Genomic DNA, 18,109 nt, shown 5'->3' with positions numbered 1-18,109 from the left:
CAGAAATGTGAGGAAAATGTGTTTTTTAGTCAAAGTTTGAGGTTTGCAAGGGATTCTGGGTAACTAAACATAGTGAGAGCCAAACAAATCAGCCCACTATTGATATCTCTCGGTATCTAAGTTTAAAAAATGTACAGGTTGGCTAGATTTCCTTAGGTGCCAGCTGAGCTAGAGTCCAAAACCTAGAGCTACCCACATTGAGCTACCCACATTGGAAAAAGATGGTGAGTTTTGGGTGGACAAAGGTGCTGCATCCATATTGTGTTTTGGGCCACTTTCTGTCAAAGGCACTAGGTATACCCACACAGGGGAGGTACCATTTTTATCTGTTGACTTCGGGGAGCATAGAATAGTAGAACATTTATTATTACCAATTGGAGTTTACAGCATTTGTGCCTTTCAAATATAAACCAGTGTATAAGAAAGATGACATTTTGAAAAATACCCTCCAAATCATACACTAGTATAGGTATCCACACATTCAGCAATGTATAAATAGCCACTGCTTCTAAACTCTACATCTTGTGCCTATTCCAGAGTTCTCTTGGTACCCATTTTTCACTATGCCTATTTTGCTATAAGAATTGGTCTATACTTGGTACTCAATGAAAACCCATTTATTGGTGCAGCTCAGTTGTATGCTTTTGGTACCTTGGCTTCTTAGAGAACCTACAAACCCAATATATCCCCTCAACAAGTGGGGTCTAGTGGACATAATGGTATATTGATTTTGTCAATCTACCATTGTGACAAAAGGTTTCAGATGGAAATGTCTCAAATACTGTTTAAAAAAAAAAAAATCAACAGTTATTTTCCTTAGAGACCCTTGAGGAATCTACACCTTTGACCACTTGCTGAATTCAGAATTGTGTCTAGTTTTCATAAATGTATAGCTTTTCTAGTTTCCATCACAAACTGGAAGTAGGTTGAATGCACCAAAAAAGGGAATAATAGGCTACCTCTTTTTAGAGTATTAGGTGTTTTGATTCATCTCTGCATGTTCCTGAAAGCTGGTTACTTTAGTACAGCAAACTGTTTGTGGATTCCATTTTTAGGAAAAAAGCAGATGCTTCTATCTGGAGCACCGTTTCCCTATTTTCTTTTTTTTTAAACTCAAAATTTTGCTATATTTTGATTATTTTCTTGGTCCCCTCCAGGGGAATCCATGAACCTTGGGTATTTTTCGATTTTCCAGGATGCTCAAAAATACGACACATATTTGGCATGGGTACCTTATCTAGAAAAAAAAGTTATGGAGACCCAAGCATAAACTACCCCAAATAGCCAAAAAAAAGGGTTCAGCACGGGGGGAGGCCTAGCAGTGAAGGGGTTAATATATTTAAGTTACCCCTAAGTTAGACTATAGACTGCCCAAGGGCAGGGTGTAGTGTATTTAAAAAGGCTGGACATGTGTTTTTAAGTTTAAGTTTAATGTAGCCTAATGTTGAAAAATTCTTAAATTCATTTTTCACCAAGGCACAGCCTATATCTGCAATAGGTTAACATTACAGTTACCTCATTAGATATTATAAGCATAATTTCCAGATAAGAAGACATAACCCACCCAAATTTGGTGTCTCCGGGACTCACAATTTTAAATCCTGACTTATTGTGAAGTCGGATTTTAAATTGTAATTCAGAAAATGTCACTTTTAGAAAGTTAGCATTTTCTTACTTTACCCATTTGGTGCCTACTGCCTAAGTGGTGTGGTTCCTATGGAAAAAGAGTGGATGGCTGCAGGAAATAACTCCAACAACAGTCTGGAAGGTACTGACAAAGTCAGACCATACCACTTTAAAAAAGCAAATAATTCCTGTGGTGTTTTATGCATTAAAAATGCAACCCACAAGTTCACCAAAATATTTTGGAAAACTGGTGTTTAAGAGTGTCTGTATCTCGGAAGACGACCTTGCAACTTGCAATTCAAATGCCTCATGAGCAAATGTAAGCATGATGTTGTTCTGAAACAATAGTGCTTTGAATCGGCTCAGCTTGTAAAAGTTAACATTAAATGGTGGCTACTCTAATCTAGCATGGGAAGAAAAGGTACTTTTTTGCATCAGGTCACTATCTGAGAAACATAAACCACATGTGTGATACCTGCTCTCACCCCACAACAGCCTTGATCACTCAGTAGTAAGTAACTTTCATTTGAAAGTAACAGAGAAACACTGGGTGAATAAAATAAACTGATAATCCCTCCAAGTAAGAAGCCAAATTGGCCACTGACGCATTACAGACATGTGCAATGTCTCCTGTTTACAATTTGTAGAGTGGCTTACTGAAGCTTCACATCTGCTTCTACTTTAAAAAACTTTCTTTTCCCTACTTATGCATTTGTAATTGAAAGACATTTCCTACACCTCGTGGATGAAGCTCTCCCCTAAAGCCTCATAACTGTCCACCTGAAAATGTTTCAAACATTCAGTGAATTAAAATTAGGAGATAGGCAATGAGATAACTCTGTGTATTAGCCATACTGTTGAAGCTGTCTCTGCTACAGTGAAAAGCAATTTATCTAACTTCTCTATGTTAATCATCATGTATGTGGCATCCTTCTTAGCCATTGCCAACTGCTTCTGTGTCAAATTGAAGGACAAAAACAACTTTGTACAGTTGAAGTGCTTCAAAGGAACACAATTTATCCTCAATACTTGCAATATTCACCCAACTGCATAATAGACCTCAACTGACTCCCATATTGTAAAAAAGACATGTCATTTTGTAGAATGTTGATTGCAGAAGACACAATGGCCCTCATTACAACCCTGGCGGTGGGTCGGAGGTAATACCGCCAACAAGCCGGCGGTAAAAAAAAATGGAATTATGACCATGGCGGAAACCGCTCACAATGACAGCCACTTTAACACACTGACCACAATGGCGGTAGCAACAAGCACCCCGGCGGTAACCGCCAACAGCCAGGCAGAAGACAATGTACCTCCCACAGTATTACACCTGGCCTATCCACCACCTTTTCCAGAACGGTACCAATGACATCAAAAGCATGGCAGAAACAGTACACAGAAGACAAAGGACTCACCTCTGGAGACTCAAGGAAGAACCACGACGCCATGGAGCCCGAACTGCAGATCTTCCCCATGTTGGTCTACCTCCTCCTACACCAGGAATACCAACGCTGGCGATGACGACCACAGTGAGTACTGCCACCTAGCACAGAGGGAAGGGGGGGAAAAAGAGAGTGACACACACACACACGCAACATGCAACAACCCTACCCCCAACACCATACACACAACCAGATGCAACAACATTACATATCCACCCGTACCACTCAGGAATAATGCAAGGACAAAAGGAATAAATTAAAGTGAGTGTAATAAGATAAAATTGTAGAAATACGTCCTAAAAAATCAAAACAGTATTTACATATATACAAATGGAGAGACACTGCCCAGTCCATAGTGTCCGTGGGCCACAGTGCCATATCACATTGGCCAAGGCCCCACTTGACTCCTGACTCAAAACTGAGAGAACACTGCTGGGGCATCAGGTCAAAAATACACAGGCACCTCAGGGGGAAGGGGAATGGGGGGGCACCTCAGCTGGAAGATGGTACAGCACCATTGGTCCTGGAGGGGGGGTACATGCCCTCTGCGATGTCCTGGTGAGTGCAAAGCCACAGTCTCTCAAGTGGGTGGTTTGTCCACTGCTTGGTCCTGGGGAGTGCAAGGCCACAGTCTCTCAAGTGGGTGGTTTGCCCACTGCTTGGCCCTGGGGAGTGCAAAGCCACAGTCTCTCAAGTGGGTGGTTGGCCCACTGCTTGGTCCTAGGGAGTGCAAAGCCACAGTCTCTCAAGTGGGTGGTTTTCCCACTGCTTGGTCCTGGAAGTGCAAGGCAACAGTCTCTCAAGTGGGTGGTTTGCCCACTGCTTGGTCCTGGGGAGTGCAAGGCCACAATCTCTAGTAGATGCCTTCTTCTACTGGTTCTGGAGGGGGCCTTGTGCCCAGTGTGCTTCATCCCCGCAAGGAGGGGGTGAGTGGATGCCTTGTTCCACTGGTTATGGAGGGGGTTTTGTGCCCTGTGATGCAGCACTTGGGGAGTGCAAGGTCACAGTCTCTCACCTGGGTGTCATGCCCACAAGATTTGCAGTGGGCAGGATGCATAACACTCCATGGAGGCAGGACTACAGTCCATCTGCCGGTGGCGACGGCTGCACAGTGTGAAGTGATGGTGCTGCCAGTGGTGGGGGGAGGCTCCAGCCCTTCCCCTGCAGCCTTGGACGGCTGCCGACTGGGGCTGCTGCTGCTGTCAGTGGTGCTGGTGGCAGTGCAGGTGGTGGTGCTGCCAGTGGTGGGGGGAGGCCCCAGCCCTTCCCCTGCCGCCTCAGACGGCTACCCACAGTGGCTGCTGCTGCTGCCAGTGGTGCTGGTGGCGGTGCTGCCAGTGGTAGGGGGAGGCTCCAGCCCTTCCCCTGCAGCCTCGGATGGCTGCTCACTGGGGCTGCTGTTGCTGCCAGGGGTGCTGGTGGCGGTGCAGGTCGCGGTGCTGGGGGCGGTGCTGCCAGTGGTGGGGGAGGCTCCAGCCCGTCCCCTGCAGCCTCGGACAGCTGAAGCACCATGGTGGTGGGGGCTCAGATCCTGTCACAGCACCAGGCCTCCTGTCCCTCCTGCCTGCAGGGGGAGGCCCTTTGCCCTTGGCACCCGGTGGTGCCTCCTTTCTCTTGCCCTTGGCAGCTGGTGGTGCCTTCTTGCCCTTGGCAGCTAGTGGTGCCTCCTTGCCCTTCCCCTTGGCAGCTGGTGCAGGCACACTGCCAGTGCTGATGGGTGTCTCCTTGGAACCTCTCAGACCTGCAGTAGCTGCCGAAACTACAGTGGCCATGGACTGGGTTGCTGATGTGCTGGCCTGGGTTCCCGAAGGATGGGGGGAGGGTTAGGGAAGAGGTCAAGGGTGAAGAGGAAAAGCTTCTTAGGGACGTTGGGGCAGGAAGAGGGTGAAGGTTTGGGAGTGGAGGAAGAGGGAGTGGTTGTAGGAGGTGTCTGTCTGCTGACTTTGGGTGAAGGGGCATGGGCTGGAGGCTGTCGTGAGGTGGATGGCTGTTGGGTGGATGTGTGGCTGCGTTTGTGTACCTTAGGAGGTGGGCTCACAGACACACTGGGAGAGGACACAGGGGATGTGTGAATGGTAGTGGGGGTGGTGAGTGCTTGTGAGCGGGGTGTTGTGATGGGTGTGCTGGTGATGGACGTAGTGGCTGAAGATGTAGTGCATGCAGGTGTGAGTGGAGACGAGACAGGGAGGGAGGAGGGAGACGAGGAGGAGTGGGACACAGTGGAGGCAGTGGATGTTGGTATGTCTGCATGGGTATGATGCCTGTGTGAGTGCCTGTGGGATGTGTGGTGCTTATGTTTGCCAGAACTTCCCTTGTGTGTTGAGGTGAGTGCATGCTGGTCTGAGGGTGTGCTTGGGATAGGCTGAGGTACAGGTGTTTGGGTCTGGGTGGAGGAAGTTGGAGGACGGGGGCTGGACACAGGGACAATGGCTGCCATCAGTGCTGAGGCCAGAGTCTGTAAAGCTCTCTGTTGGGCTGCCTGACCAGAATGAATGCCCTCCAGGTATGCATTGGTGTGTTGCAACTGCCTCTCTACACCCTGGATGGCATTCAAAATGGTAAGCTGCCCAACAGTGAGGGACCTGAGGAGGTCAATGGCCTCCTCACTGAGGGCAGCAGGGCTGGCAGAGGCTGAAGTGCCTGGGGCAAAGGAGATGCCCACCCTCCTGGGTGAGCGGCCACGGGGCACACGCTGAGGGGCTGCTGGGAGGGCGGTGCTGGTAGGGGTGTTGGCGGCTATACCTCTAGATGCGGGGGCACAGAGGGGCCCGCCACTGCAAGGGAGCTCCCATCAGAGGAGGAGTCCGTGTCGATGGTCTCAGCTCCTGTCCCCGCCGTGGAGCTCCCCTCGCCCTCCATCCCACTGGTGGCTTCAGACTCCGTTGTCTCGCCCTCCAGGGCCATGTGGGATGCAGCTCCCTCCTGCTCCGGTGCCACTGCTCCTCTGGCTAATGATGCTAATGCACACAAGAACAGGGAGACCACAAAGAGGGGGGGAAGACAGAAGAAGGACATTTTGAGTGCATGCAATACCGCTACCGTTGGCGGACACTACAGACACAGAAGCCCCCTGCACTACGCTGTGCACTTTGAGTTTCCCAATTAATCACAGGGACATGGGGTACAAGGCCTATGCCTGATTGCTGCACACATGGAAGTTACAGGAGCCTGATTAGGTGTAGTTGGCTCTGAACACAGGTGGGGTGCCACATGGCCTGCCTTACCAAGGGACCTTGCCTATTAAACTCGTCCTGGCCTAGGGGAACCTACAGCCCACCTCCCCCACCCAGACACCTCCAATGTACGCAGAATCAGCTGAATGAGAGTGTACTCATCCCCTTGTGGCTGCTGTGATGCCCTCAAATGCCCATCCAACTCCGGATCCGCAACCGCCAGGATCTGGAACGTCAGGGGGGTCATGGTGCGACGGGCACCCCTCCCACGTTGGGAGGCCATCCCCAGGTGGGCCTCCGCCGTCTTCTTGCTCCAGCGGCGAATGTCCTCCCATCTTTTCCGGCAGTGGGTGCTCCGTCTGTGGTGGACCCCCAGGGTCCGAACTTCCTTGGTGATGGCACGCCAAATATCCTTCTTCTGGTTGGCGCTGACCTACAGGAATAGTACAGGGGAAAAGGAGAAGATATAACCCTCTGCACTGTCACAGTCATTGGCCCGCATCCCTACCCTTGCCATGACGCACATCCACTCACCGTCGTTTCATGCACGCCTCATTCTCCCCCCCATCTTCCATCTACACCACTCCACACAAGCGTTCCCCATTCAGCATGCTCCCAGTGTACTTACCTGTTTGTCTGGAGGACCGTAGAGTAGCGTGTACTAGGGGAGGACCCCATCCACTAGTTTCTCCAACTCCTCCATACTGAAGGCAGGGGCCCTTTCCCTAGACACATGAGCCATTGTCTCTTCCAGACTGACGTCACAGCAGCACTTGCAGTGTAGGTCCTCTCCTGTCGAAGATCAGGTATCAAGTGAATGAACAGAGAGAAAATGGTGGTCACGTCCACGGCGGTGCGTACCGTCACCGCTGGCGTACATCATCATTGGCTCCTGGGACCCATAGGATCCCATGTTAACCAATGCAGGATTGCGCCGCAGTCTTCGACCGCCTACCGCAACGGTGTACAATGCCAGCGCAGTTATCTCATATCCCCTTGTCCCACATTACACTTCAGGCAGCCGCCATTTCATTAATTTTAAATACGTCACACATATCTAGGCCTTGCATACACACTAATACAGGCACATAGCGGATTTAAATAAATGTGGAATAAAGTTGTGTTTTCGTACCTCAGTGTTGGCTGACTCTCTGCTCGCTGTTCTCCTCCATAGAGCACATCCGCTGGGGCAGGTGAGGAGTTGGCGGCATCCTCCGGTGTACAGACCGCTGGTGGACCTGTCAACAATGGAGGAGCGACATGTAGTTGTCATATACAGACTGTACCATTCCACAATCCATGAACTGTGTGCCCAGTTGGAGCCAGACCCGATGTCAGCTATCCGCCATCCCACAGGAATCCCCCCTCTTGTTTAGTTCCTGTCAGCACTCCATTTCCTGGCAATTGGGTCTTTTCAAGCTACAGTGGCCATAGCATCATGGATGTCCCAGCCTATATTCTCCAACGTGTTGTCCAGAGTGTTGTCTGCCCTGCTGAAACACATGCGCAGCTACATCATTTTCCCTCAGGTGGCGGATTTCCCTACAGTGAAAGGTGACTTCTATGACCTGACACATATCCCCAACATCATTGGTGCCGTTGATGGGACACATGTGGCCTTGGTCCCCCACCGCAAGAGTGAACAGGTGTACAGAAACCATAAGAGTTACCATTTGATGAATGTGCAGATGGTGTGTTTGGCCGACCAGTACATCTCCCATGTGAATGCCAAGTTTCCTGGCTCTGTGCATGGCGCTTACATTCTGAGGAATAGCAGCATCCCTTATCTGATGGGGCAACTCCAGAGGCACCTTGTGTGGCTATTAGGTGAGGACATGGACCCTATACAGTGTGACTAGGTGTCTTGGTCTGGGGATGTCCCTAAGAGTTAGTGTGTGTCTAACAGTTGTCCCTCAACATTTGCAGGTGACTCTGGTTACCCCAACCTGTCATGGCTACTGACCCCAGTGAGGAATCCCAGGACAAGGGCAGAGGAACGCTACAATGAGGCCCATGGGCAAACTAGGAGGGTTATAGAGAGGACCTTCGGCCTCCTGAAGGCCAGGTTCCGGTGCCTCCATATGACAGGTGGTTCCCTATTCTACTCACCAAAGAAGGTGTGCCAGATCATCGTGGCCTGCTGTATGCTTCACAACTTGGCTTTGCAACAACAGGTGCCTTTTCTGCAGGAGGATGGTCTAGATGGAGGTGTTGTGGCAGCTGTGGAGCCTGTGGACAGTGAAGATGAGGGAGCAGAAGAATAGGATATCGACAACAGAGACACGGTGATTCATCAATACTTCCAGTGAGACACAGGTAAGAAGATATCACTGCCTGCTACATCTGATACCCTTGTTCTACCTCTCATCTGTCTGTCACTTTTACCCAGTGTATGGACCCTGAGTTGTCACTTTCCCTTTCGATTTCACAGATGTGGGTCCCACTGTGTGACATCTGCTTTGTTTCCTTCTTGTGTGCTAAATGTTTAGGGGTATGTGTGGGTATGTGCAGTGGCCATGCATTGATGATGGGTGTCCATGCTCTGTTGTTGCATGCCAGGCTTGGTGTTGGGATGTGTGGTTTGTGATAGTGGGACATATGTGAGGAGTTGGAGTGATGGGGGTGAGGGCGAGGGTGGGGGTATGTGATAGCATGCAGGTAGGGTGGGGGATGAAGTAGTTAAAGATTTAACTTACCAGAGTCCATTCCTCCAGCTACTCCTGCGAAGCCCTCAGGATGCATTATAGCCAAGACCTGCTCCTCCCATGTTGTTAGTTCTGGGGGAGGAGGTGGGGGTCCGCTGCCAGTCCTCTGAACTGCAATCTGGTTGTCTGGAGACCACGGAACGTACCTTCCCCCGTAGGTCGTTCCACCTCTTCCTGATGTCATCCCGTGTTCTTGGGTGCTGGCCCACTGCATTGACCCTGTCCACGATTCTGTGCCATAGCTCCATCTTCCTAGCTATGGTGGTGTGCTGCACCTGTGCTCCAAATAGCTGTGGCTCTACCCGGGTGATTTCCTCCACCATGACCCTGAGTTCCTCCTCAGAAAACCTGGGGTGTCTTTGCGGTGCCATGGGGTGGTGTGGGTGATGTGTGGAGTGGTGTATGTTGTGATGTGTGGGGTGATGTTTAGGGGTGTGTGGTGTTTTGTGCATGGATGTTGTGTGAGTGATGGTGTTGAGTGCCTGTGGATGCTAGTTTGTAGATGGTGGTGTCTCTCTCTCTGGCCTTCAGTCGCAATTGTGGTCGTAAGGGTTTGTGGGTAATGTGGGTGTGTGATTTATATTGTATTGGGTGTGTGGCAGTGGTGTGTGTATGTATATCAGGTGTGTGTATTTCGATTTGTCCAATGTGGTAGTGTTTTGTAAATATGTGTGTATTTTGAGCGCGGCAGTGTGTACCGCGAACGGAATACCGCGGTTGAAAGACCGCCGCGTGGATTCGTGGGTTGTGATAGTGTGGGCGTATTTCTATTGGCATTATGGTTGAGGTTTTGTTATCGCCAGTTTATCAATGACCTTTGGTGTGGCGGACTTGTGTGGGTGTCTCGATTTTGGCGGATTCCGAGCTGAGAGTCATAATAGCTGTGGTGGAATTCCATGGCCGCGGCGGTGTGTTGGCGGTCTTCTGCACGGCAGAAAGCAGCATTTACCGCCAATGTTGTAATGAGGGCCATAGTCTTCTCTGATATAGGGGTATACTTTTTCATGCAAAAACCTGCTTACGTCCTTCTTAAGTTTTTGATGTTTTGTTTTGTTTGTTTAAAGTATACCTCATATTCACTTATTGTTTGATTTAATTCCTTAAGGTGTTTCTTAAGGGCCCCTGTGGTAGGTATGATTTTAGGCGAATCTCTGTGGTGAGAAGCTCACCCTTTAGTTCCTCCGACAGGCTTGTTGCCGTTTTAATGATGAGAATCAACCAGTCCAGGGTACAATGACAAGGTATAAATGACCAGTCTTTTTTAAAAGTCTTGTTATGTTGGAAAATGAAAGGTTCATTTTTTTACTATGAGACCTTGTGGGGCTGCATTTGCTCTGAGGTACTCTGTCATCATGATCCCATGGATCATGGTTTTGACTCGATTCCTTTTCATGGTGTTGGGTTTGTCCCAGTCCTTACTGTCTCCCACATTCTCTGATACTGGTGTGTCACCAAATGAGGATACTGAAGCAAAAATTCTCTCTACTTCTTCAGCTGAGAAAGTAAGCCCTGTGATTTCTGCCATGTGTGCTGAAGGTCCTTCACGTGTTGGTGTAGTAAATTTACTCACAAAAAAACTCCAGCAGCCCTGTGCCTCCTAGATATCCAAGAGGGCGTCATCCTGGGGAAGTTAGCGGTCTAGTGCTTCACGCTTTAGCATGGCGAGATGCAAGAGCTGCTGCACATTTAAACTCAGTGCCCATGTAAGCATTCAAGATTGAGACCTCGGTGGGGTGAACATTACGTAGAGAGCGGGAGTTTTGCTTTGAGGAAAGTGTGACCACAAGCACACCCCCCCTCGAGGAGGAGCTATCATATGAGAATCCATATACTACTGAGTAGGTTACACATGCACCACGTGTGTGCTGTTTGGTGTGTTTCACGTGTTTGCATGTTTGAAAGTTTTAAATATAGTATGTAATGTACTGTTGATTGTGAGAGTACTTTAGTCTCTCAGTCCTGATATTCAAAAGTGCTGTTTCCCACGAGTGGGGTGCAGATTGTAAATAGGAGGTACCACACCCACAAACAACATATATAACAGCCCATTACAAATGGGGCTATGATAACTATGCCTCTCTTGGATTTCCACAGGTATCAATGATGGACACCATAAACGATACGTATCATCTTATGACACCACATTAGTAAGGTGAATTGCACCATATCACAGAGCATGTATTATTTATGCTTTCATTGGAGGTAATAAAATCGGGAGTGGCACCAGGGAGTCCACCTTGCTCCTGAAGAGGAGCCTAGGGGTAAGCCTCCGAAACATGTAGACTAGGAAGTCAGGTACATTACATCCCCCACTTCTGCATCCCCTTTTTAATCATACCGCCTCCGAGAGAACTATGAAATCATTGGAATTACAAGGAGACAGGTATTTTTAACTCACCCAAGACCCCACCACTCCTAGCCCTCCTGTGATTCACATTGACGAGGCTACATCAGTGCTCCCATGTATCCCGTAGGTCTTAGCACTTCCCGCTCCGTAGCGGAACAGGAAGAAACCCAATGATGTAGCATGCCACCAAGGGGTAACTCTGGTGGGTGAGGGTTTTTCTAACAGGAAAATCCTTTTTACTACCCATCCTGTGGTAGTTCTTTTAGCTGGGCCTCTTTTGAAATGTTATATAGGCTACAAGGAAGACAGACCCTGCTCCGCATCCTCCTTCTCCCTCTTCGTTTTTGTACAACTCTGAAATGCCCACATGAAGATGTCATGGTGAAGGTATATGAAACCATACATATGACACAAGTCACATAGCAATCATCTGTGGAACAAAGTACATTGTAAACAATTTGATACCAATAGAGTAACATCATTAAGATGTGGATGTGTCAAAAGCTACCTCATCATACACCCTTTGGTAGATTTGGTCTGAGCATTAGCATCTTATTTTCAATAATAAACTCCACACATTATCACAACTACAGTTCATCGTACACTCAAAGTCATGACATTTCATGACATACCTAAATTCATGAGAAGAAGCTGACAATACGTTCTTGTCACAAGTCAGCCCCTTCCTCTTCACCACTTTCATCTTCATGTGGCATTTCAGGATTCCCACCCGGTGGCACCGCAGGCTCCTACTCCTCTGGGATGAAAGGGATATTCGTCTGCAGGGAGATGTTATGTAGAATGCAGCATGCCACAGTGATCTGACACACTTTCCCGGGTGAGTAGAGGAGGGCTCCCCCAGTCCTATCCAGACAGTGAAGTCTGGCCTACAGGAGCTCAAAAACCTGATCCGCTGCCTAATGTGTTCTTCCATGGGCCTCATTGAGGTGGCCTTCCCGTGGCATATTTGGATTCCTCGGCAGTGTCAATTATCAAGGATGGTTTGGATATGATGAGTCTCCTGTTTAGGAATGAGACAAAAGTGCCACAATAAGTCACTCACTTCATGAATGTAGCACCTGACATTGCACATACAAAACCAGGACATATGTGTTTTACCAACCAGCCAGGCCCTCTCTGTTTGCAGATGTGACATCAGCTGAGATATGGTGCTATTCCGCATTACAAAAGAATCATGGGCTGAATGACAGAACTAGGCACAGACGTTTGAGATGTAGAGATCTTGCAAGTAGACATCTTGCATGTTGGTAGAATGGAAGCACCTCTTGTTACAATAGACTTGTTCACTTGACTTCCTGATATAGCTGTCACTGTATTTCATCGTTGCTGATAGGACTTCTCTTAACACACCACTGAACATAGGTTTGGACGTACCACCAGATATGGCTACTGTATAATGGAAGGACGCTGTGGCCAGGAAGTGTAATATTGCCATGACAATGAGTGGTATGCATATGAATATTGTTTTCAGGCATCAGATCTGGCTCAAAGTGACAACAGAAATCCATAATTGTTTTCCTATTCAGACGGTACTTTTTGACGATGTTGTGTTCCTCCATTGTTTGAAGGCCTATCTGCCTAAAATGTCCCTCAAAATTTAAGAGTCTATTCCGACCACCAAATTTACTGTCAGCAGTGGTGGACAGTGCACCGCCATAATATGCCATCTGTGCCCAGCAACATACTACAGTGGTGAATGTCAGTAGAACCTGCACAGCAAGACTGCTTTAGAAGGTTTGTGATGATCCTACATATATAGGTGCTGTGATGCATTTATCAGGGCCCAATACTGTATTTCCAACCACCAAAATGGTGGATGCCTAACCTACTTCACTGGACAGTAAGACCCGCTTGTGGGAGCTGGTGGAAGTTGACCAAGGAGTGGGCAGTTTCAACTACAGCAGACACAGCCATAGGCTAATGCTATTGCCTGTGAAAGTCATGGGCCAATGGGTGTACCAGTCGGTGGTAATGACATTGTATGCAGCGTATGTGTACACTGCATTTTGCAAATTCACTCACTTGACTCCTGGCACTGCTGCCTTTAACACCTCCACCACTTCAACTGCTGTTTCCTGCCTCTGGGAGCAATCATGTCAGCCTAAGCAGGTGAAAGGGCCCCTGCATTCTTTCCTGAGGAGCTATGCAGGCTGGTTGAGGAGGTCCTTCCCCTGTATGGCCAGCTCTCTGGCTCACCAGAGGAGCAGGTAAGAACCTCATAGCCATATTTGACTCTGTTCAACACCATCCTTTCCTTCCTCTTGGGCTATAATGTGCCTCTGAGTGCCAGTTATACTTTTTGGGTGTCTGTTGTCATATTTTGAGTGCCATACATGGGATGTACATGGGGCAGGTAGTGTATAAAAGTACTCTATGTATTTCATTTTAACATTGTGTTGTGTGACATGCAATAAGACCTAGATCCTCCTTGTTTTGCAGTCGATTATCTAGGCAGGGAGACTTTACAGCCATACAATGACATATCTTTGGATATGATGGTTATATATGTCAAATGACATACATGTGCATCACAGCATGAGCTGTGTATGTATACTGATTGGGTCATTTGACGATCTTGTAAGCAATGTGTATAGTGCCACAGATTACTCAGCCCATATATGGCCTTGCCAAACTGTTGTATGAAAACAATCTACAACTCCCTGTGCCCTTCAGAGTGCCACACAAGCCGCAACCCACATAGAGGATAGGTACATAATGTACTGTCATGCATGGAAGTGATGGAAATGTGAGTGTCATGTTGGTTTTGTATGCTCAGACTGCAGGGACCAGGGCCTGCAAATGAATCTCCCAGTATGGGACATAGGCCAGGCTGGGGTAGAGTTACTGTGGCTATGCAACTGTGGCACCGGGCCACACCCTGTAGACCTGCAGATCCTGCCATGTGGCCAAAATGAGTCTCTAGTGGCAAGACTTTGCCTGAAGGCCTTTGTCTGTTGACTACATTAGAAATGGGTACTGAGGTAACTCCATGATCTAGAAAGTATGTGCATTTTGCCTCATTTGCAATCTGTGTCATTGACTTATGATAGGCCCCTTACTCCTGTAGCTCTGTTGTCACCTTTACATTAGTTATATTTGTCCAGTACAGGTGTATTACACAAGTGACAAACCAACAGTGCAGATGATGGTTGATTCCGGGAAGGGCATGGCATGTGACTTATTAGGTTGGGTACATACAATCAGAACAAGCATACCCTAGTATGTTGGATGCCATCTCTGTAGGATTGCCACATATGGGAAAAGCTGTGTTCTGTACTACAAGTACATACCACAGAAGCCCACCCTGAAGTGGTATGAGTTTACATTGGGTAGGTGTCATGTCCACCCATGCACAGGGAAGAGGCTTTCTGTGCCACCCATGGCAGCCCTTTCACTGTCACCTATGTTTTAGGGTAATGTCTGTACTATAGTAGTTGCCTGTAGTGACTGTATGCATTTAGTCAATGTGGCTGGATGCACATGTGTCTGCCCAGTCAGGCCAAAGGATTTTAGCCTTCAGAAGGCCACAATGGTGGGCCGTGTTTCACTGTGGCTCACATCACAGTACATTTTGCTTGAGCCTGTGCTGCTAGATATCAGTAAGCTTGCTTAGTCAGTATAGGCCATGAGCAGGGTAGTGGGTTAGTCTGCAGATGACTCCGAAATTGTGTAGTCGTCCCTGTTATCAGCATGTGCGCTTTACATTTGTGGTGTATTGACAAGCACAGCATTTGTGGGCTTGGGGTTTCAGAAAGGTTTGTAACACAACCATTTAACCAAAAAAAGAGATTTGCAACCTTTTGATTTGTCTTCTGCTTCCATATAGGTCCACGCCCATCAGAAGAAAGGGATTTGGAGAGCCATTGACCGGAAGCTGCAGACCCTGGGGGTCCATAGCTGGTGGAGCTTCCACTGCCGGAAGAGATGGGATGACCTGAGACGCTGGGCCCGGTACATCACAGAGGTCTAGCTGGGGCTGTCCTCCCAATGTGGGCGGGGTACATGTCAGAGCCTGACCCTGCTAATGGCCCGCATTCCGGCAGTGGCCTACCTGAGCTTGATGGGTGTTTTAGGGGAGGAGAGCAGCTAAAAGGGGGTGAATCCTATGTAAATTCCTGCCTGGTACGTTGCCAAGTTGAGGTGTTAGAGTCTGCAATGCTGCTTTTAAATTGGAGATGGGACATGTGGGACACACAAGATGAGTAAGTGTAAATTTGGTAGTTAATGCATGTTGATGTGCCTTGCCTTTTGGCTCAGTAACCTAGGACACAACAGAGCACAGTCCTCAACCAATTAACTCTCCAGAGACAACACATTGGGTGCAGGTGCAGGTGCATAGGCTGGATGCGGTTGTGAGGTGGATGGCTGTTGGATGTCTGAGTGCTTGCATTTGGGCACTTTGGGAGGAGGTGGCACAGACACAGTGGGAGCGGACACAGGGGACGTGTGCATGGATGTGGGGGTGGTGACTGCCAGTGATAGGCATGTGCTGATATTCATGATGGTAGTAGTGGATGAGGATGTAGTGCATGCAGGTGTGAGTGTAGACGCTACTGGGAGGGAGGTGGATGAAGAGGAGGAGGGGGACACAGTGGAGACAGTGGATGTTGGTATGTCTGCTTCTGGATGGTGTTTGTGTGAGTGCCTGTGGGATGATGTGTGGTGCTTGTGTTTGCCTGAACCACTCCTGTGTGTTGTACTGGGTGCATGCTGGTCTGAATGTGTGTTTGGGATAGGTTGGGGTACAGGGCAATGGGACTGGGTAGAGGACGTTGGAGGGGGAGGCTAGAGACAGGACAATGGCTGCCATCAGGGAGGAGGCCAGAGCCTGGAATGATCTCTGTTGGGCTGCCACGCCAGAGTGAATGCCCTCCAGGAATGCATTTGCATGTTGAAAATGCCCTGCCAGCCCCTGGATGGCATTCACAATGGTTGACTGCCCAACAAAGATGGATCGCAGGAGGTCAATAGCCTCCTCACTCAGGGCAGCACGGCTAATTGGGGGAGGGCCTGAGGTGCCTGGGGCGAAGGAGATGCCCACCCTTCTGGGTGAGTGGGCACGGCAAATTCACTGCTGAGAGGGAGGTGCTGGTACAGGGAGTGGCTGCTGTACTTGTAGTTGGGGTGGCCACAGAGGTGCCCGCCACCACCAGGGAGTTTCCATCGGAGCAGGTATCACTTTCAGAACTGTCCCCTCCAGTCTCTGCAGTGGTGCTTCCCTCGCCCTCTGTCTCACTGGTGCCCTCACTGTCAGTGGATTCGGCCTTATGGGCCCTGTGGGATGCAGCTGTCTCCGTCGCTGGTGCCTCTGCTCCCCCTCCAGATCATGCTAATGCACAGAAGGACAGGGTGACAAAACAAAAAGGGGGGGAGAGAGACAGAGGATACACTTGGTCAATGCCAGCAACAACACCACAGTTGGCGTGCACAACACACAGGGGACAGCCCTACGCACTAGGTGATGCACTACCAGTCACAATGCTAGTCGCCAGGCCATGGACAGTAATACCTAATGCCAGTTGCAGCATACCTGAGACCCCCAGATCCCTGCCCAGTAGTGGATGCCTACTAGCATGTTTGGGGGTGGAGTGCATCAGCCCATAGAACCTACCCTGTAATGTCTGGCCTGGCCTAGGGGCACCCACAGGCACACCACCCCTCCATGTGCAAGTGGTATATTAGGAACTGTTCTCACCCCCTTGTGGTTGCTGTAATGGGCTCAAGCGCTAATCCAGCTCCGGATAGGCCACCACCAGTATGCAGAACATCAGGGGGGTCAGTTCGATGGGCACCCCTTCCTCATTGGGGAGCCATCCCCAGCTGGGCCTCTGCTGTCTTTCAAGGCCAGCGTCTCCGGTCCTACCACCATTTGTGACAGTGGGAGCTCCCCCTGCCATAGAACCCCAGGGTCCACACGTCCTTGCCGATGGCACCCCATATACCCTTTTTCTGATGGGCGCTGACCTGCAGAAAAATAAAAATAGAAAATGGTATAAGTCATAACGTCCGGCCTGTTACAGTCATTGCCCACCATATCCCTCCCATCCCCTTACTCACCTACATTGCTCACCATACATGCAGCACGCTGCCCAGGACCCCTCAACCATCCCCCCTTCCATGAAGCCTTCACACACAGCACTCCATGCATTCATGCTCCATGCATTGTGCACACAGTGTGCTCATCTGTTGGTCTGGAGGCCCATAAAGCAATCGGTACTGGGGTAGGATCCCATCCACCAGTCTCTCCAACTCCACAGCGGTAAAGGCATGGGCCCTTTACCCAGTGACTTGAGCCATGGTCGGTTCCAGACACAGGTCACAGCAGCACTTGCAGTGTAGGTCCGCTCCTGTTGAAGGTCAGGTAGCAAGTGAGTGAACAGATAGAAAATGACGGTCACGTCCACGGAGGTGCGTAGCGTCACCGCCGCCGTACATCACCATTGGCTACTGTAACCCATAGGGCCCAATGATAACCAATGAGGAGTTGCACGGTGGTTCTTGACCGCCTCCCGCAATGGAGTAAAACATCAGCGGCATTACCTCATTTCCACCTGTCCCTCCACACAGGACAGGCGGCTGCCATTTTGGGGGGAGTAGGCCAAGGCACCTAACTGCATCACAGCAGACATAAGCACATTTTGGGACTAAACATCAACATACTGGTTGAGTCACAACATGCAATGCATTGTACATTGAGGAAATGTTGAAAACTGACCAGATGCTCATTGTTTAGCCCCTAGATTACAACCACTGAGGATGATTAGGAGGTGGAGACATCCCCCCGTATACAGG

The sequence above is a fragment of the Pleurodeles waltl genome, chromosome 9, assembly GCF_031143425.1.
Source record: "Pleurodeles waltl isolate 20211129_DDA chromosome 9, aPleWal1.hap1.20221129, whole genome shotgun sequence".
Classification (NCBI taxonomy): Eukaryota; Metazoa; Chordata; class Amphibia; order Caudata; family Salamandridae; genus Pleurodeles; species Pleurodeles waltl.
The sequence above is the reverse complement of the archived record's forward strand: the minus strand, read 5'-3'. Positions refer to the sequence as shown.